The sequence below is a fragment of the Cetorhinus maximus genome, chromosome 9 (genome assembly GCF_964194155.1).
Source record: "Cetorhinus maximus chromosome 9, sCetMax3.hap1.1, whole genome shotgun sequence".
Taxonomy (NCBI): domain Eukaryota; kingdom Metazoa; phylum Chordata; class Chondrichthyes; order Lamniformes; family Cetorhinidae; genus Cetorhinus; species Cetorhinus maximus.
In genome coordinates, this window is record NC_135887.1 from 85,588,769 (window position 1) to 85,609,070 (window position 20,302).

The 20,302-nt window shown below is 46.1% G+C and overlaps 1 protein-coding gene across 3 annotated transcripts in view; it reads right to left on the bottom strand.

Annotated features, from left to right (window-relative positions):
• The window catches only part of LOC144684779 (voltage-gated potassium channel KCNC1-like), a 119,251-nt gene that overhangs the window by 13,081 nt on the left and 85,868 nt on the right, over nt 1-20,302 (bottom strand). The window lies entirely within an intron of this gene.

Genomic DNA, 20,302 nt, shown 5'->3' on the forward strand with positions numbered 1-20,302 from the left:
CTTTCTTAATCTTTCTTCATTGTTAGATTCCTGATACATGGCATATTTGCAGTATGTCCCTTTACTGTCTCAAGGGCAATGATATGTTTCATATGCTTGGCTGAATCAGAACTGCACAGAATACTCCAAACGCAGCAATCCAGAACTTTTAACTTTGAATTTTATCCTTCTCCTAATAAAGCCTAATACCTTATTTATCTTTTTCATTGCAGCCAAGCACTGAGTTAAATACTGCATGAAGTTTTGGTAACTGGATGTTTAACACATATTGGCCTGAACTTTACCTTTGGCGGGCATGTGCGATTGGTGGGCCCGGGAGCGGAGCAGTTGGAAAATGGGCCCTCAACCGCGATTGGCCCCCAGCCGCGATTTCACACTGGCTGGCCAATTAACCAGAAAAGGTCAGCACTGTGGGGGTGGGGGTGGGGGCAGGAAGAGGGCGGGAGATGATGTTTCCATGGGCATGTGTGAGCACTGCGAGAAAGCTCCCTGAAAGCAGATAGCTGCCTCAGAGACCTGAGGCAGGGTTTTCCCGTCAGTGAGCAAGGGGAGGGGGGTGGGGGGGGGGCCCGCTCGCCAACGCGCAGTGATGTCAGGCGGAATTCCCGACGTCACCGCGCCCCATTTAAATTTTCCGGTAAGCGGGGGCACAGTGAAATTAGCTGCGCGCCCGCTGACCTGTCAATGGCCAATTGAGGCCATTGACAGAGTATTTAAACTAATTAATGGACCTGCCCGTCCAACCTTAAGGTTGGCGGGCAGGCCAGGAGCCCCGGCAGGAATTATAAAAAGCATGAAACCTCATCCACGGGCAGGATGAGGTTTCATGCAGGTTTTTAAAAATTTTAATAAAGTTTTTGTAAAAATTATGAACATGTCCAATCTCATGTGACAGTGTCACATGAGGCAACATGTCAGGAAAATTTTATTTTTCTTTCTTTAGCTTTTTTACATTTAGAGCCGAACTCCCTGAGGCAGCACTGTGCTAAGTGCTGCCTCAGGGAGAAGAGCGCACTCTCGATTTTGGGATTTCCCCCCCTCCCGCACAGGGAGCGCAGAACGCTTCCACGTGGATGTCATGCTGGGCGGGCCTTAATTGGCCCGCACCGATCGGAAGCACGCCTGTGCACGCCCGCCCTTCAACTTCGCCCCCGACAGGGAGAAAATCCTGCCCCTGCAGACCTGAAAACCATCAAATAAAGATTTTAAAAGCTGCAAAAAAAGGTCCATGCGTCACAATCAGGCACCTGAAAATAAAGCTGATAAAAATGCTGTCCACTGATATTTATTTTAATTTTATTTCATAACAGAAATTTCATCCCGCCCTTGGATGAGGTTTGATGAAAAATGCAAAGGCCGCCTGGCTGATTCGCCCATCCGGCAACCGTAAGGCTAGATGGGCCACGAAAAATCGGAGACAATTGCACCATTAATGATCTTTTTCTGTTATATTAAGAAAGGCATTGCATTTTTTAATTCTTCTTGTGGTGTGATTTTACCTAAAGGCTTGGTATAAATTAGTGGTTTGCTCGGCCATTTCAGCTGAGAATTAAGAGTTAACCTCATTGTTGTGGGCCAAAAGTCACTTGTATGCCAGACCGGCTAAGGATTGCAAATTTACTTCCGTAAAGGACATTAATGAACTAGATGACAATTCAGTAGTTTCACAGCCAGTGTTACTGAGGCTAACATCTTTATTCTAAATTCATTTAATTAATCGAATTTTTAAATTCCACCAGGTGCAATAGTGGGATTTGAACTCATGTTACTGGAGCATTAGTCCAGGTCACTGAATTATTAGTCTAGTAGTAGCATTTCAACTATGTTGCTATTCCCAGTTAACCCATTTATTTTAAGCATTTTTATGCCAGATCACAAGCAAATTAATTTCTATGCTTATAAACACTAGATGTCTTTCATGGCCTATAGAATTGTTATAGAATGTTATATAATTGTTCTATTTAATTAAAACTTCTCCTTGTATCCTTGCTTCAAGATTAATGAGAGGGACATACTCGACCAAAGTCACCAGGACATTCTTATAATAGCATAAATGTTCAGAGCACCGAGTGGAAGAATGCAGGGATCCATAAACACTTCCTGATGAATCCTTTTCTAACATCAGTGTTGGTTAGTAATGGATGTAGCTGTCACTTTTACATATATCAGGATTTCATGGGCAGTTGAGAGTTTTAAAATTCTGTATTTCTCTCTCTATTAAATCTTTAACAATAGCAATGACCCCATTTCGACAAAGTTCTTGAATTCCAAGGAACTATGATCCTATACAGAAGTGGAAGGAGAAAATATGATTCAGCACATTGAGCATGGCTGTGAAATTCAATAACCCCATGAAAACTGCTTTGGGGATCACGATGTGCAAGTAACCCATGCCCATTGTTTCTGATGCAGGCTGCCTGCTAATTGAAATGATTGTTTCATGCATCTAGTGCTGAGCGCACTGTTGAAGGGCTGCACGCATGAGCAGCAGGTGCAAAACCTTGAGGGGCTTGCATGGGTTCAAGCTAGCCTGCACTGCTTAAACCAAGGCCAAAATTTTATGTTGGGCGTGCGGGCGCAAGCCCAACACGCCCAAGCGTAATATGACGCGTGATGACGTCGGGCGTGCGTCCCGAAATCATCGCGCACTCACGCGACATTTCATTCAGCGGGCGCGCACCGGAGTCAGCTGCACGCCCACCAGTAATTGAAAGGCCTATTAAGGCCATTAACAAGGTAATTAACTTGAAATTTACGCTGCCCATCCAACCTAATGGTTGGCGGGCAGGCGAAAAGGCCAAGTGGCCTTTACATTTTTTAGGAAACCTCATCCACGAGCGGGATGAGGTTTCCTAAAGCTAATACATGTTAAATAAAAACTTTATTTTGAAATTAAAAATATGTCCCATCTCATGTGACACAGTTACATGAGGGGACATGTTTTATTAAATTCTTATTGTCTTTATTAATTTTTTTAAAAAGCGCTTCAATCTCCCTGAGGCAGCTCCATGCGTCAGGGAGATTGAAGCGCTCTTTCGAGTGCATGCATGAATTGAACACCAGGCCCGCTCTCCCTCCTCCCCCCGCCCGCACGGGTAGGGTTGAGCGCTGCCTCTCGTTATCCATGCAGGGCAGGCCTCAATTGGAAGGAGGGGTTTAATTTGTCTAGAGCAAGGGCAGTAAGTCATCCCAAAAATGATGTTGCCATAGGAAAGACATCAAAATGGCACCACATGGCAGAGAATGAGTTCCCAGATTTTCTGATACTGCACAGAAAACCTTGCGGAGATGGAGAAAGGAAAGATATATAACCACAGGGGATCAAGAGTACCCCTCCCGCCTCCCACAACCCTCCCACCCCAACCCCACACCTGACAAACTTGGCAAAGGCAGTAGGACCTGATAGCCATAACAGTCAATGTCAGCAGTCTAGCTCCTGGATGCAGTGCCACAAGGAACTCAATGACCTCACATGAGTGGCCAAGGTTTGTAAATGTATCTTCAAATGCCATCTTCTATGGTTGGTCTGTTCTTGGACAGCAACGACAACATGCATTTATATAGCCTAGCAATAGAAGAATCCACTGCCATCTCTGACGTCAAGAGCTGTGTGTTTCTGCATATGTTTCACCACCTTTTCCTAGAAAGGGATGTGGTACTTAAGTTATGGGGCCTCTTAAAGTGCCAAGTCTGTGGCAGGCATTTTGTGCTAATTTCTGCTGCAGGAAGATAGGCGAATGAACATAAGGCTAGCAGTTCAGGAGTATGTGCCAAGCAGCATGGCAGAAGAAGCGAGGAAGTTTTGCTAAGACTTTATAAATCACTGATTAGGCCTCAGCTAGAGTATTCTGTCTAATTCTGGGAACCACACTTTAGGGAGGATATCAAGAACTTGGAGAGCATAGAAGGGAGATTTACTAGAATAGTAGTGGGGCGAGGTTCTTCAATTATTTGGAGAGTCTAGAAAAGTTTAGAGCATAGATGGTTAATGGGAAATTTAACAAAAGTATTCAAGTTAGGAAAGGTATGACAGAGTAAATCATGAGAAACCATTTTCATGGGCAAGAGGGTCAGTAACCAGAGGTTTAAGATAACTGACAAAATTATCGATAAGGTTGGGTGCAGACGAGGACAATTTTTTTTTATAATATGGGAAGTTCTGATAATGTGGAACACACAGCCTGAAAGGATGGTGGAAGCAGATTCAATGGGTAGAATTTTTCCCCATCGGGGGGGAAGTTTAAGAGCGGGTGTGCGGAGGCGCGCCTCCAATCGGCGCCCCCAATGGGGGGCGTGCTGCCATTTTACATGGGCACCCCCCCCCGCTCCCCTCCCCCCCCCCCACCCTCTGCTGGCCGACCGGAAAATCCTGGCCAATGTTAACTTTCAAAAGGGGGTTGGATATATACTTTAAAATGAAAACTTGCAGAACTATGGAGAATAAGTATGGGAGTGGGACTAATTTCTAGTTCTTTCAAAGAGCTGAAACAGGCATGATGGGCTGAACGACCTCCTTCTGCGTTATGTGATTTTAGGCAAAGTAAGGGATGTGGGGCTACGTGGCTATTAAAGTGGAGGCAGGGGATTCAGGGTTGTGTAATTGTTGTGTTGGGAAGCCAAATTTGAGATCTCCCCCCCACACCCTTAAACAGAGAATACAGCAAAGGATTAACTGAGTAGTTGTTGCTTTAAGAGGTTGAAAACTGCTATTGTCAGGGTGGGCACGCAGTGTGTTACCTTGCCTGCCCGGCTGAGGATATTCATGTGGTACTGTTCTGCACGCCTGGAGTGGGGGAGTCACCTTCTGCCAGATGACTCTGGTGATAATTCAGGGTGACTTGATAGCAATATGTTTATTCTGCTTTTAATGCACCCAAGAGAGCTTGGAGGTCTGAATGAGTCAAGTTGGCTTGGTGCCATGTCCTAATGAATTCGGGCCACGGTGGAATTCAAATGGTCATAATTCAGTACAAATGTTCATAAAAATATTGTTACAACAGCCAGTGATGCTGGTAGAATGACATGAAAAAAGCCATTGTTCCTCTCACCTTTTTGTTCCCTCATCTGTTGATGATGAGTGCGGGTTCAACTGTCTTTTTTAAAAGCTTTTATAGAAGTTTCCTAGTAGCTTGGCTACCTACACCAATCAATGCACCAATGGGAATGAAATTGAGCAGACCCAGAAAAATCAAGAATGTCTTCCTGTCGAGGGCACCCAAGGGGGTGCAAATTGCTTTAAAAATGCAACAGCATCAATGAAATTCTTGGTCAGCAATCAGTCACCATTTTTGATATTTGGTTGGGGTGAGGGCAGAAATCCCAAAGTTACAGGAACTGTTAAAAATAATGCTTTGCAATTCCCGCCCTTCAAAATCGATGACTTTACTTTTAGTAATAAACAAAGCATTCCACATCACCATCACCCACCTCCGTTCCACTTCATGATAGTAAAGGCTCACTTGACCGTTTAAATGACAGTCCCGGTAGATACTTTAAATTATTACATTGACTTTATTTGTAAACATAATTATCCAAAGTCTATACTAGGACTGTCAAGTTGGCCTAGTACAATTACTGTTCAGAATTTGATGTGTGATATATTTGCAGATTGATTCACAAGGAACTCTAATTTGTACCTCACCTTGTCATCTTTGGCCTGACTGTGCAAGGGCATGAAATGATTCTATGGCCAAAATTTTTTGCTTGTCGGGTGGGCATGCGCCTGACCGACTCGAGCATAAAATGTCGTACGATGACGTCAGGCGAGCGTCCTGACGTCATCGCGCACTCACGCGATATTTCGGTCGGTGGGCACGCGCCGGAGCCTGCTGCGCGTCCGCTGATAATTGAAAGGCCTATTAAGATCATTTAGGTAATAAATAAGTTCAGTTTTTCGCTGCCCGTCCAACCTTATGGTTGTAAGGTAGCTCTGTGCCTCAGGGAGTTTTTCCTGCGTGCATGCATGAACTTGCATGCTCGCTCTCCTCCCCCACAACTCAGGCAGCGCTGAGCACTGCAGCACGTGTTTCACGCTGGGCGGTCCTTAATTGGCCCGCCAGCATGAAATCACAGTCAGGCCCCGATCGCACGCAGTGGGCGGCTTCCTGCACACCCCCGCCCACCCCTGCCAAGCTCACCCAACAAGGGCAAAATCCTGGCCTATGTTTCATTCTGAATATTGACAAATACACAAGAATAAAGGAACTCACGTGGTAAGAAAACAAAGGTCCTAAAGTTGGAACTTCATACCATATTATATGTATATATGGCAAAGGGAGTGGATTATAGTTATTCTAAAACAGCCTACCAAAAGGTTAAGAAATGCATACCTGATATTATGAGTTAAGTCATGAGGTTTGCACTCATGGTCCTTCTTGTATTACTACAAATGCTATTGGTGTAGGTGTGATGCACTGGAAATGAAGTGTATTCTGTAAAGTGCATGTATTCTCAGAGCATTAATTAGATTTAAAAGGTCTTCCTGATTAGTGAGTAGCACTGTGCCAGTTAAACCTTTTCCATGATAAACATTCAGAAATACAACCTTCCCCAATGGTCCAACTTGGTGAATGTTTTTCCTTCCCCACCTTTTCACCCAGTGAATATTCCCTGTCTCACACTATATAATTTACTGAATATTCCCCCCTTCCTTACTTTATACTCAATGTATATTCCCCTCCACTATGTGTTACTGTCAATATTCTCCCCTCCCCTTCCATAATAAGCCAGTGAACTCTTTCCCTTTATAAAGTGTGAGGGAGGGAGTAGTGACTATAGAAATTGTATGGGGAGTAAATAAATATTCATCTCCCAAAGTACAATCAGCAAATACATTCCCTCGCTCACTGTAAGCCACTGAATATCCACGTACTGTGCAACCATTATGTAAGAACAATATTTTGAGGTCAAGTTGTCTTGTCCATGCTGTTACTGGCTGTCTGACTTCTGAGTTTCCTTTCAGATTTGAAGTTCACCTTGAAGCTATGCCCTGGAATCTCCCAGTGATTTATCAACACTCAAATGAAATTATTTTTTGATGGGGCACCACAAATAGTTGGAGCGGAAGATCCTCAATAGTTATTTTTTTTATTGAAAAATCTTAAGTAATGTAATCAACAATGTGGCACCTTAAATACACAGCTCAATGTCATTGAAAGGGGTGAACTGGACTTGCTGAGAACAGCATCCATTATGACAGTAACAATTCAAGCTGGTCAACCTGAACTTGTCTCACCAATGAACAATCAGACTGAGCTTCCAAGGTCTGTTGTTTACCCTGTTTCTCTAAATGATACCCTGTGCTTCTCTAAATGATCGTCAGTGTTATACGTCAAACTCAAAACTCATAATGCCCAAAGTTTAGACTGTCCCAGAAACAACATTGGTTGATGCGTCATTTAGTGAATCACAAGATCAAGCTGGAATCATGATCCAGTCCTGCTAGAGGGCAACCATTCAATATATACGGTGGTATCAGTTTTTTTATTTCTAAACTGAAACTAGTAACAACCATTCTTTTTTGTGCTAAGTTCCAAAAGGTGGATACTTTTAGTGTTGTAGAATGGAATACTTGCTAGTTTAGACATCCAGTTCCCATCAAACATTCTCTAGTTAGCTACAGTACAAGTTAGCTAATGAACAGAATAAAGCTGTCTACACTATCCAAACTATGTGGCTTAGCTCCATCCACGGAACAACTGTACAAGTGGCAAAGGAGGGCACGGAGAAGCAGAACATGCAGAGCGAGATTCTGGAGAAGGAGTCTGGAGGAGAGTCTGGAGAAGGAGAGCTCAGAGAAGGAGAGTGCTGAGTAGGAAAACCTGATTGCTGGCTTTAAATAGAGCTACCCACTCGTGATATTGGGCCCCTTGCTTACGCATGCAGCAAATAAACAGCGTGGGTAGTTTTGGCTGCATGTAGCTATCATTAAAAACAGTGTGCAGCACAAATTTAATGTGCTTCCTGCATCACAATGAAGGGATTCGGAGTCATTGCATACCACCATCTTCATGCCTGTATTCGGTTTTCATCTAATTTACCCCTCCTAATCTCTCCTGGGGTGCTGGGATAGATATTATCCATTCCTAGGTGTTTGTTAATCAGAGCTATTATTTTGATTTCAAAGTCTATACATCTGCCTGGATTTTGCCCATTACTATAAGGCATTAACATTTAGAGGAAGCATTTGCTCATCAATCATCCTGTGCTCCTGTTCTGTTTCACTCCCATTGGCACTTTTATAAGCTGCTCATTTCCTGTCATCTTGCCGTAAATGTACTGGAAAACTTCCTTGCTGTAGTGTTCACCATCTGTAGTCATGCTAATTTCCAGTATTTGTTCCATTGCACTCTTTGCATTTCTCTGCAGACTTTGTGAAATTAATTTTTCTTTTTTAATTTCATGTTGCATTGTTTTATTAATCTATCCAGGATCATTCTTTGAGGCTGTATTTACTAATCTTTGGTTTGCAATTGTCTTATATTCTCCTCAGTACGACTTTCCACTCTTGCCCTTGTCCTATTTAAAACTTGAATATTTGAATATTGGTCCTCTGAAGTGTTGATTCATATGGAACGTAGTCATGCTGTTTTCACAATCACCCAGAGGTGCCTTAACTTCCATTTCAATATGTTGGCAGATATAATGTAGTTTCCCTATTTGCAGGTTTCACTTTATTTCTTCATCAGGTAATCTGCCCTCCTCATTTCGAGCTGGCAATCTGCAGCAAACCCTTAGTGACATATTGGCTCTCTGTGCACCTCAAATTTCAGGCCAGTGTATTTAATTGGAAGTTTTACTTTCCCAGGCAATATTTTACCTTTGCCTCCCAGGAGTCTCTGACATATAAGTTGTACCCCTCCTCCCTTATCTATTCTGTCTTTTCTGTGCACTCCTGTTATGTTCACCTCCACCTAATGGGGTAATTCATTTTCACACTGGTCCAAGAGTTCTCTAGCTGTGGAAAGGCCAAACCTGTTGCAGTCTTCTCATGGTGATGAAGCACCTATCATTTAAGGCAGAAATGTAAGTTGCCTAATGGACACTGCTGTGGACCACTCAGGCACCAACACATACACGTCCAACCTAAAATCCATTAAAGTATGCCATTAAGTGATGGCTAATTTTAGTGATGCATATTAAGGAGCAATCAGTTAAGACTGTCAAGGTTTATTCTGTGTAGAGCCGTAACCTCTAAGGTCACAAATACAATTGCACAAAATCTTGCTTTATTTGATCCACAACATCACAGTTGATTGACTGGCCTAAGTGCATTCCAATTACTGCCAGTAAATAGTCATTTACCAATGGCATAGAGAGTATGAGGTTCCTCCGCTTGGTTCCAATCCTGCAATGCAGCAGTCCCTACGGCCTAGTGAGACTGACAAACATGCTTTTTATGCACTGGCACTGGCTAGAGATGGTCCAAACTGTGAATTTCACAAAGAATCACAGAATTGTTACAGCACAGAAGGAGGCCATTTGGCCCATCATGTCTGCACCAGCTCTCCAAATGAGCAATTCACCTAATGCTATTCCCCTGCCTTCTCCCTGTAACCCTGCACATCCTTTCTTTTCAGTTAATAATCCAATTCCCTCTTGAATGCCCCAATTGAACCTGCCTCCACCACACTCTCAGGCAGCGCATTCTTTCTTCTGCCTACTACCTCAAATCTGTGCCCTCTCATTCTAGATCCTTCTACGGATCTGGGTGGAGAAACAGCAGATGGAGTTTAATCCGGACAAATGCGAGGTAATGCATTTTGGAAGGTCTAATACAGGCAGGAATTAGACAGTAAATGGCAGAACACTTAAGTGCATTGACAGGCAGAGGGATCTGGGTGTACAGGTCCACAGGTCACTGAAAGAGGCAACGCAGGTGGATAAGGTAGTCAGGAAGGCATATGGCATGCTTGCCTTCATTGGCAGGGGTATTGAGTATAAAAGCTGGGAAGTCATGCTGCAGCTGTATAGAACCTTGGTTAGGCCACACTTGGAATATTGCGTGCAATTCTTGTCACCACATTACCAGAAGGATATGGAAGCGTTGGAGGGGGTGCAGAGGAGGTTTAACAGGATGCTGCCTGGTCTGGAGGTTATTAGCTATGAGGAGAGGTTGGAGAAACTCGGATTGTTCTCACTACAGCGACGGAGATTGAGGGGCGACTTGATAGAAGTTTACAAAATTATGAGTGGCAGGGACAGAGTAGATAGTCAGAAGCTTTTTCCCAGGGTGGAAGAGTCAATTACTAGGGGACATAGATTTAAGGTGAGAGGAGAAAACTATAGAGGAGATGTGCGGGGCAAGTTTTTTACGCAGAGGGTAGTGAGTGTCTGGAATTCGCTGCCAGAGGAAGTGGTGGAAGCAGGTACGATAGTGGAGTTTAAGAGGCAGCTTGACAAATACATGAATAGGATGGCAATAGAGGGATACGGACCCCGGAAGTGCAAAATGTTTTAGTTGACGGGCAATATGATCGGCGCAGGCTTGGAGGGCCGAAGGGCCTGTTTCTGTGCTGTACTTTTCTTTGTTCTTTGTTCTACCAGTGGGAACAGTTTTTCCCTATCTACTCTGTTCAGATCCTGCAACATTTTGAATACCTCTATCAAATCTCCGATAGAGGTCCCCAATTTCTTCCCCATTCCTTCCCTCCTGCGCTGAAGTCAGTGAATCTTACTGAATGATGGTTCCATGTCAACACTTTGGTACTTCACCGAAATGACAATCTTCATTCTTTTCATTCACCATTACTGTAGCCACAGTGTGTCAGCAACTGGGGGTGGATATTGCTTCTGGTGGCAGAGGAGCAGATTAAACTCTGTCTTGGAGAACGTTGAATTTCTTGAGAGTTATTATATGTTCACCTATCCAGATGAATGGTGAGTATTCCATCAGTTCATGGCTTCTGCCCTGGAGAAGCGCTAACAGGGCAACAAAAAGAACTTACACAGTCACAAATGACATCCTGTTGACTGTAACAAAGGTCAACTATTTCTCCTCAACTTGTCTGTAGTCTTTAGCATGGCTTACAACAAAATTCTGCTCCAATGCCCGTCTTCCAGCTGAGTGAGACTGCACTCGTTGGGTTTCATTCTTTTTTAACCTGTCATAGCCAGAAAATCACCTGCAATAGATTTTCTTCCCATTTCCACTTGTTCCCACATCATTACTTCTGGTGTTCCCCAGGGATCTGTCCTTGGTCCCCTCCTTTTATTCATCTATATGGTGCCCCTCAGCGACATTATCCAAAATCATGGCATCAGTACTTTTCACATGCACACTGATAATACCCAGCTCTACCTCTCTTGATGCCAACTCAGTCTCTAAATTGCCTGATTACTTGTCCGACAAGCAGAAGTTTCCTCCAATTAAATATTGGGAATGCATGAGCCATTGCTTTGGTCCATGTCACAAACTCCATTCCCCAGCCACCAGCTTCATCTTTTTTCCTGGTAACTGTCTGAGGCCGAGCTACCAGGCTGTTTGCAATCTTGGTGTTATATTTGACCCTGAGTTTAGCTTCTTACCACACATCCGCACCATTACTAAAACCGCTATTTCCATCTCCATAACATTGCCTGACTCCGCCCTTTCGTCAGTTCACCTGTTGCTGAAACTCTCATCTGTGTCTTTGCTGCCTTTAGACTTCATTATTCTAATGCACTCCTGACTGGCATCCCACTTCCTACTGTTAACAAACTTGAGATTGTTCAAAACTCTGTTGCCTGTGCCCTAACTTACACCAAATCCTGTTCACCCAACATCCCTGTGTTCACTGAACTGCATTGAATTCCAGTCAAGTAACAGCTCTATTTTAGAATTCTCATCCTTGTTTCAAATCCCTCCATGTTCTGCCCCCTCACTGTCTCTATAGTCTCCTTCAGCCCCACAACCCCTTAAAGATCTCTATGTTCCACCATTTCTGTCTTTCTCTTGAACATTCCCAATTTTAATCACTCCACCAATTGGCAGCCAAGCCTGCAGCTGCAGCTCAGGAATTCTCTCTCTATATCCCTCCACCTCTCTATCTCGCTTTCCTCCTTGAAGAGACCCCCCTAAACTCTATTTCTTTAACCAAGCTTTATCTCATCTGGCCTAATGCCTCCTTAGGTGGCTTGGTGTCAAATTTTGTTCCATAATGCTCCTGTAAAGCACCTTGGGATATTTTATAACTGTAAAGGAGTTATATAAATGTGAGTTGGTGTTGTTAAGATGGAGAGAAGTTCATTGATGATGCAGTTGAAGATAGCTGGACTGAGATGATGCAACAGGCAATTAGGAAGGTAAATAGCATGTTGGCCTTTATTGCAAGGGAATTGGAGTATAAGAATAAAGAAGTCTTCCTGCAATTGTACAGGGTTTTGGTGACACCACATTTGGAATACTGTGTGCAGTTTTGTTCTCCACATTTAAGAAAGGATATACTTGCATTGGAGTTGGTAAAGCGAAGGTTCACTAGATTGGGCCCTGGGATGAGAGGGTTGCCCTATGATGACAGGTTGAATAAATTGGGTTTACATTCTCTGGAGTTTAGAAGAATGAGAGGTGATCTCATTGAAACTTATAAAATTCTGAAGGGGCTTGATAGGGTGGACACTGAGAGATTGTGGTTGGAAAGTCTAAAACATGGGGGCGCAGTCTCAGGATAAGGGCTGATCATTTAGGACAGAGATGAGGAGAAATTACTTCACTCAAAGGGTTGTGAATCTTTGGAATTGTCTAGCCCAATCCATTATTGAATACGTTTAAGGCCGGGTTTGACAGATTGTTGGGAATGAAGGGATATGGAGAGCAGACAGGAAAATGGAGTTGAAGCCCAAGATAAACCATGGGGAGAATTTTCGGCTCAGTGAGGGGGGATGGGGCCCGCTCGCCAAGGCGTAAAATGACGCTGGGTAACATTGGGCATGTGTCATGATGTCACCGCGCATCATTTTGATTTTCATTTCGGCAGGTGCCCGCCACACTGTCAAAGCCTACTAAGGCATTTAACTTTCAATTAAAATAATTAATGGAGCTGCTCATCCAACCTTAAGGTTGACGGGCAGGCGAAGAGCCCAGGCAGCCTTTGCATTTTTCATGGAACCTCATCCACGGGCGGGATGAGGTTTCATGAATGATTTAAAATGTTCACAAAAAATTTCAATAAAATTAGTGCAAATGTCCCAGCTCATGTGAGAGTTTCACATGAGGGGATATGTCATAAAAAAATTTCCACCACTTTATTAAGCTTTTTACACTTTAAACTTATTTCCCTGAGGCACCTCTGTGCATCAGGGAGATTGCTGCGCTCTTTCACGCATGCGCAGAAAGAGCGCACTCCCGACTCAGGGAGCCACGCCCCCCCTGCCCCACACAGGGAGCGTTCAGCGCTTCAGGGTGTGCGTGATGCTGGGCGGGCCTTAATTGGCCCGCTCACATAAAATGGCGGCACGCACCCAATCGGGGGCTCCAATCGGGCCCGCGCCCACCCGCGCACAAACCCCCCCACCCCCCACCCCCATAGGGAGAAAATTCCCCCCCATGATCACATTGAATGGCGGAGCAGGCTTGACGGCCATATAGTCTACTCTTGCTCCTATTTCTTGTGTTCTTGTGTTTTCGAGTTCTGAGTCTGTAATGATTTTTTTCCATATCCACAACCTTCTTCCTGTGCGCAGTTACGCTTTCAATAAGTTAAAGGCTTTCCTTCCGACCCCCCCAATGATCTTGGTTTTTGCTGGAACACCCAGGTACCATACTCAGTCAAATGCTGTCTTGGTAATGAGGGCAGCTGTTCTCACCTCTCCTCTGGTATTTAGCTCTTGTGTCTTGTGCCGATTGGCAGAATATTCCGAGCCACCACCTGAAGAGTCGGCAGAAACGCTGGCTGCCCAACAGCCTAATTGGCAGAGGGCGGGATTTCCGCCTCTCACCTGGGCAGAGGTCCTGCCTCAGAGAGATGCCAATCAATCTGATTGGCCAGCAACACCAGAGGGAGCAGTGGGCATTGCTGGGGCTAGAAGCAGTCCCCAGATTCTAAACCCCAGAATCCAAAATTGAGGTCAGTGTGTGGGGGGTCTCACGGCGGGGATGGTTGAGCATGGCTCGGAGTTGGTGTGGAGAGGGTGGTGGGCAAGGCCAGGTGGGGATGGATGTGGGAGAATGGTGCAGACCTTGGGGGCAGCCCAATCAGGAAGGGTGGCCAGTAATGGAGCTGTTGCCCCCCTAAGGCCTGAGTGGGGTGATCTGCTGGGCATTCCTCCCTGAATTCCTCCCACTGGTTGAAAAATTGTGGCCAGGTGGGAAGTGGCCCTTAAGCGGCCTTAAGTGCCCAATAGTTGGCCACTTAAGAGCCTCAATTGGGGTGAGGGTGGAGTGGGGTTGCCCTCAGCCTTGCCCACTCCATGTAAAATTATGGGTAGGTCCGGGGTGGGAAGGCCATCCGTGGAATTTTACAGGCCCGCCTGCAAGCTCGCAAACCGTAAAATTCTGCCTTATGTCTGGATCAAGGTTTTGCTGGACTCAGGAAGAAGTTGAATTTGTTTCTTTGTGTACAGATCCCACTTGATGACATTACTATTGACCCCTTTATCACTTTAGTAATAACTGGGAGGAGGCTGATACGGACTAGATTATAGTAGCCCTGTTTTTGCAGATCAGCCATACCTGGGCAATGGGTCGAAGCCTGTACATTGGGATAACTTGGATAGCAGGCTGGATATAGCTCTGGTGTACAGCACTTCAGAGCTAAAGCTGGGATATTCCTAGGGCCTTTTTTTGTTCAGTGCGCCCATCCACTTATTAATGCCAGGTGAATAAATGAAACGCTAAACACTGGGCTGGATAATATGCTGCGGCGCAGGGGGCAAGTTCCAACTTTCAGGCCCACCTTCAAAATGCGCCCACTAAAGCTTGAAATTGCAGGGTCGGTTTGAGGCTTTCAACCTGCCCAATTAGTGTTGGAGGGCAGGATGTCCGGCCCCCGAGGTTGCTGGCCATTACCCGGAATTAAGGCATCCCTGGTGCCACGGCCATCCATGCGATCACGGCCAGGGCCTTCGACCTGAACATCGACGTTTTGCTCACCTCATCCTCACCTTAATCTGCTGAGGGGTAGCCCCTATCTGCAATGCCCTCATTCTCCAGGGCATCCACTCTTTGGATACTGAGGGTATGGAGGGCACAGCATATCACAACCATTAGGGACACAAGTGAGGAAGCATACTACAATGCCCCTCCAGATCTGTCAAGGCATCTGAATCTCATTTTCAACAGGCCAATGGTTGATCGATGATGGCCCTGGTGCTTCCATGGCCCTCACTGTATCTCCTTTCTGCCTCGATTCTGGGCACCTTTACAGGCATCATTAGCCATCTCTTCAATGGGTACCCCTTGTCACCTATAAGCCATCCATCCAGGATTGCTGAATTGGTCTAGCAACTATGTGTTTTGAAGAATGAAGGTGGCATGGCTGCTGAACGGGTACCTGGCACATACTCGCATGGTCCGGCAATGATGATCACAGACCAGCTGGACGTTCAGTGACTGGAAGCCCTTCCTGTTGATGAGGATGCAGTGCTGTCCAGCTGGAGCCTTTATGGTGACGTGAGTATAATCAATGGCTCCCTGTACCCTGGAGAAACCTGCAATCACTGCCACCCCTCTGGCTCTATCCAGTTGAATCTGCTCGTCCAGTGTGAAGGAGATGAAATTGTCTGCCCTTTGAAACATAGCATCAAAGAAGACCTTGATGCAGTGGTGTGCAGCAGGCTGTGCTAAGCCACTGAGGTCTCCATGTGCTGCCTGAAAGGAGCCTGTCGCAAAGAAGTTGAACAGGACAGTGACCTTCAGAGCTACAGGCATCGGGTGCCCCCCCAATGCTGTTGGAGGAGATCACCCCTGTGAGCATGTCACAGAGTGATGTGACTGTCGCCCTTGGTAGCTTGAGCCTTCTCTTGTATTGGGTCTCTGACATCTGCAGATAGCTCAGTTTCTGCCTGTATACTTGAGGAGCCACGTAAGACCTTCTACGCCTCCACTGAGGATGTATGTCTTCATTACTCTCTGGGCCTGGTGCAGCTCTAGTCCCTTCATGCACCACCAGTGCATCCTGGACCTCCCGCTCTGCCCTTCTTCCTCTCACTCTCCTTCTCCTCCTCTCCATCGTCCTCTCCTCCTCATTGGTGGTTGTGTCTCCCACCAAGACCACAATGCCCATTTTTCTCAGCTACTTTAATGCCTTGCGTGATGGCCGAGAAATAAATACAGCACTCAGCAGGAGGATAAAAGACCACTGTAATGACTTGACGTACTGGACAGGTTTCAACAGGAAACAGATAAACTTTATTACAGAGAGCTTTTCAGATGCTACATACTTGAACCAAGTCCTCGACAAGAATGCAAGTTTAATCCGCACCGCGCACTCCCCCCACCCCCCACCCGGCCCCAGGATTATCTGTGCTTAGGGCTCATTGGTTGGAGCCTCCAAGAATAATCACATGACCCCTGATAGCCAATAGGAGGGGCTAGACCTTCAGTTACTACATTTCCCCCCCATTTTCATTTTTTTGCAGTTTCTATTTACAGAGAATATTTGAATACCCGCTATATTTATGTATATACAACTCAGGTGATTAAAGATTAAGGGCGGAATTGTTCCAGGTTTGCTGTAAGTGCAGTAACAGGCTGGTAAAACAACGTTTTACACACTGGCCACAATGGCATGTTTTCGCATCGTATCATCCAAAACCCACCGCATTAGTTATGCATTCCCAGGAAACACGTCGTTTCCATTGCGGGCGGGCTCTCATTCACCTGCCATGCCATCACCTCGCCGCTTCATCACGCTGGGCACCATATTTAAAGTCCAGCCACACGCACACATCTCAGTGCTTCCAGCCCACAGCTACTGCAGGGAAGATGTCTACTGAAAGGCAAAAATGCTGCAGCCCCCAGGTTTAGTGACGTGTCACTGGAACGCCTTTTGGACACTATGGAGGCTTGCCGCAATGTCCTCTACCCCCTCACTGGCTGCAGGATTGGCAGTGTCATGACCAACCAGACTTGGGAAGCGGTGGCAGCAGTGATCAGTACCAATGGAGCACAGAAGAGGTTGGCCATCCAATGCAGATAGAGGATGAATGATCTCATCCGTGCAACCAGGGTATGGCGACCATCTCATCACTCTAAACTCACACACTCAAGCCCATCACGCATTTACTGGCATCTTACTCACTGCCAGCACAAGGGACATCACCATCCATTCTCACACACAAACTCTCACATGTCCATCTGGCCTCATCTCCTCTGGAGACTGCCTCCTCAACCCTCACTATCTTGAGGCCACATGCACAGATCAACATGTGCCTCCACACACCCTGGGATACCCTCCTTCCCCAGTACAGCCCTCGCCCTGCAGCCTGTTCCCTTGCCTGAGGTCACTTCTCCCCCTTCACCAAGCAAGCCCTCGCCCTGCAGCCATTGAAAAATCACCCACATATAGGTGATCTAGTAGGTAGAGAGCTACCCGTGAGCCCCACTAAAAGTGATGTGGTGCTGTCTGTGAAGCCTGGCGCTGATGACTGTGAGTACTGCCTGAAGCAAGGTAGGCAAACAAACCTTGAAGTCCCGAGCAAAGTGCAGCTCGCAAGGTGCATGTTGCTTATGTGCTGTTGTGAAACACATGGCATGTTTTCCCGCTAATGTGGGCAGACAATCCAGCAGGGTGGGGGATCAATTCCGGCAGGTAGGCCTAATAATGATATGCTGATGTATAACAATAAGGTTCCCGACGTCCAATGGCAGGGAACACAGCCCGCCATTGGCGGGCTAAGCAGACGATCATGAACTGGTTTCACGCCATTGAGAAACTGATCGCGCCATATTGTCCACTCGCACCACCAAAGATGCCCCACGATGACGGGCACGGAAAATCTCCCTAATTGTAAATTCTGAACTGAAGATGGTGGGGCTAGAGAACTTAACTGTGATTCATGGTTGGTGATTCGACATAGTCCTGTGTATAGTCTGCTGCTTTTGATATTTACCAGGTGGGTAGAGCTTTAGCTGCACTAGATTACAGTGATTAATGATTAGTCAGTACAGTGAAGCAATATAACCAGTGCATTTCCTATAATAATCAATGAACGCCCAGTACAACATACTACACCAATAAATTACCGAGTATAGTATATATAATCATTGATCACCCAGTACAGGGGAGCTGAGTCAACAAAAGAAATAAAAATCTTGCACCTATATAGTCCCTTCACATTCTCTGCATGTCAAAGCGTTTCATAATCAATCAACTAAATTTGAAGTGCAGTCACTGTTGTGTAGGAAACTATAATCCCCAAGCCAATGAGATATATAATCAGCTAAACTCTGGTAAAGCTGCTGATGGGGGTAACTCTCCTGCTCCTTATAAAATAGTGCCATGGGAGATTTTAGAGCCAGCTGAACAAACATCACCTGAATAACAGCACATCCTACAACATAGCACACTACCAGTGCTGGAGTGAAGTATCAACAAAAGGATCTACCACTGAGCCAAGCTGACACATATAGTACTTATGATTAACTAACAGAGTTCGCTCCTGTAATCACTGATCACTAAGTACAACATGTTGTAACAATCGATGGGAGTTTGTTTCAGTAATTGCCTAGCAGTTTATTCCAGCTGTTATTGATCAACCACAAGAGTACATAGCAGCGATGGCCAACCATGATAACTTGCATTAACCAGCAATGCCCAGTAGATGTGAGTCTTGCATAGTGTGTTAATTCCCTGATGCCCGGGTCAAAGAAATCAAGGAATGGGTGAACAGCATTCAAGTGGGGAGAGGGTGGTGGAGAAGGGGAACATTTAAAAGTCATGCTCCATGTTGAAACCAGCAACTTAGGAAGGAAAGGTATTGAGATTGTGTAGCCAGAGTTTCAGCATTAAGTTCAAGAGCAATACATCAAAGGTGGTAATCTCTGGATCAATGGTCCTCAAATTGAGGCCCACAGACACCCAGGGATCTGCAGAGACCTGTCCAGGGTCCACAATGCAGGGCCAGCCTTAGCGGGGGTGTGGAGGGGTTGATGTGGGTGACAGCCCAGGGCATATGGTCAAGACTAAAATGAAAAAACAGTTGCCAAGGACGGTTCTGCTCCACCAGGACTCTGGCTCTGCCCTTCTCCTCTAGTGCTCCTGCTCTTCACACGCTCTTGCTATCTTGATGCTTCTGCTCTATCTGTCCTCCTGCTCTCTCGTTCGCTTGCTCACTCCATCTCTGCTCTCCATGCTTGTGCTCTCTCGTCCTCCTGCTCATTCCGTCTCTGCTCGCCTCGCACCTGCTCTCTCCATGCTCCTCCTCTCTCCATGCTCCTGCTCTCTTGGTGCTCCTGCGCTCACCATGCACCTGCTCTCTCTGTGCTCCAGCTCTCCCATGTTCCTATTCTCTCCCTGCTCCAGCTCTCTCTGTGTTCCTGCTCTCTCTGTGCTCCTGCCCTCTCCGTGCTCCTGTTCTCTCCATGCTTTCGACATGCTTCTGCTCTCTCTAGGCTCCTTTCCTCCCCGTGTTCCTGCACTCTCTAAGCTCCTGCTCTCTGTGCTCCTGTTCTCTCCATGCTCCTCTTTCTGCTCCGGCTCTCTGCCCATGTTCCTGCTCTCTCCGTGCTCCTGCTCTTTCTGTGCTTCTGCTCTCTCGGTGCTGCTGCTCTCTCTCCATGTTCCTGCTCTCTCCATGCTCCTGCTCTCTCTGTGATCCAGTTCTCTTTGTGCTCCTGCTCCCTCCCTGCTCCTGTTCTCTTCATGGTCCTGCTCTCTGCATGTTCCTGCTCTCTCCTTGCTCCTGCTTGCTCCCTGCTCCCGTTCTGTTCATGACCTTGCTCTGTGTCCATGTTCCTGCCCTCTCTGTGAACCTGCTCTCTCTCTGTGAACCTGCTCTCTCCATTTCTGCTCTCTCTCTATGAACCTGCTCTCTCTCTGCGCACCTGCTCTCTCCATTTCTGCTCTCTCTCTGTGCACCTGCTCTCTCTCTGTGCACCTGCTCTCTCCGTTTCTGCTCTCTCCATGCTCCAGTTCTCCCTGTGCTCCCTGTTCCTGCTCTCTCCATACTCCTGCTCTCTGTCCATGTTTCTGCTCTCTCGGTGCTCCTGCTCTCTCAATGTTCCTATTCTCTTTGTGTTCCTGCTCTCTCCGTGCTCCTGCCCTCTCCCTTTTCCAGCTATCTCCATGCTCCTGCTCTTGCTGTTTTCCTGCTCCCTCCCTGCTCCTGCTGTCTCCATGCTCCTGCTCTCTCCACATTCCTGTTCTGTCCATGTTCCTGCTCTCCC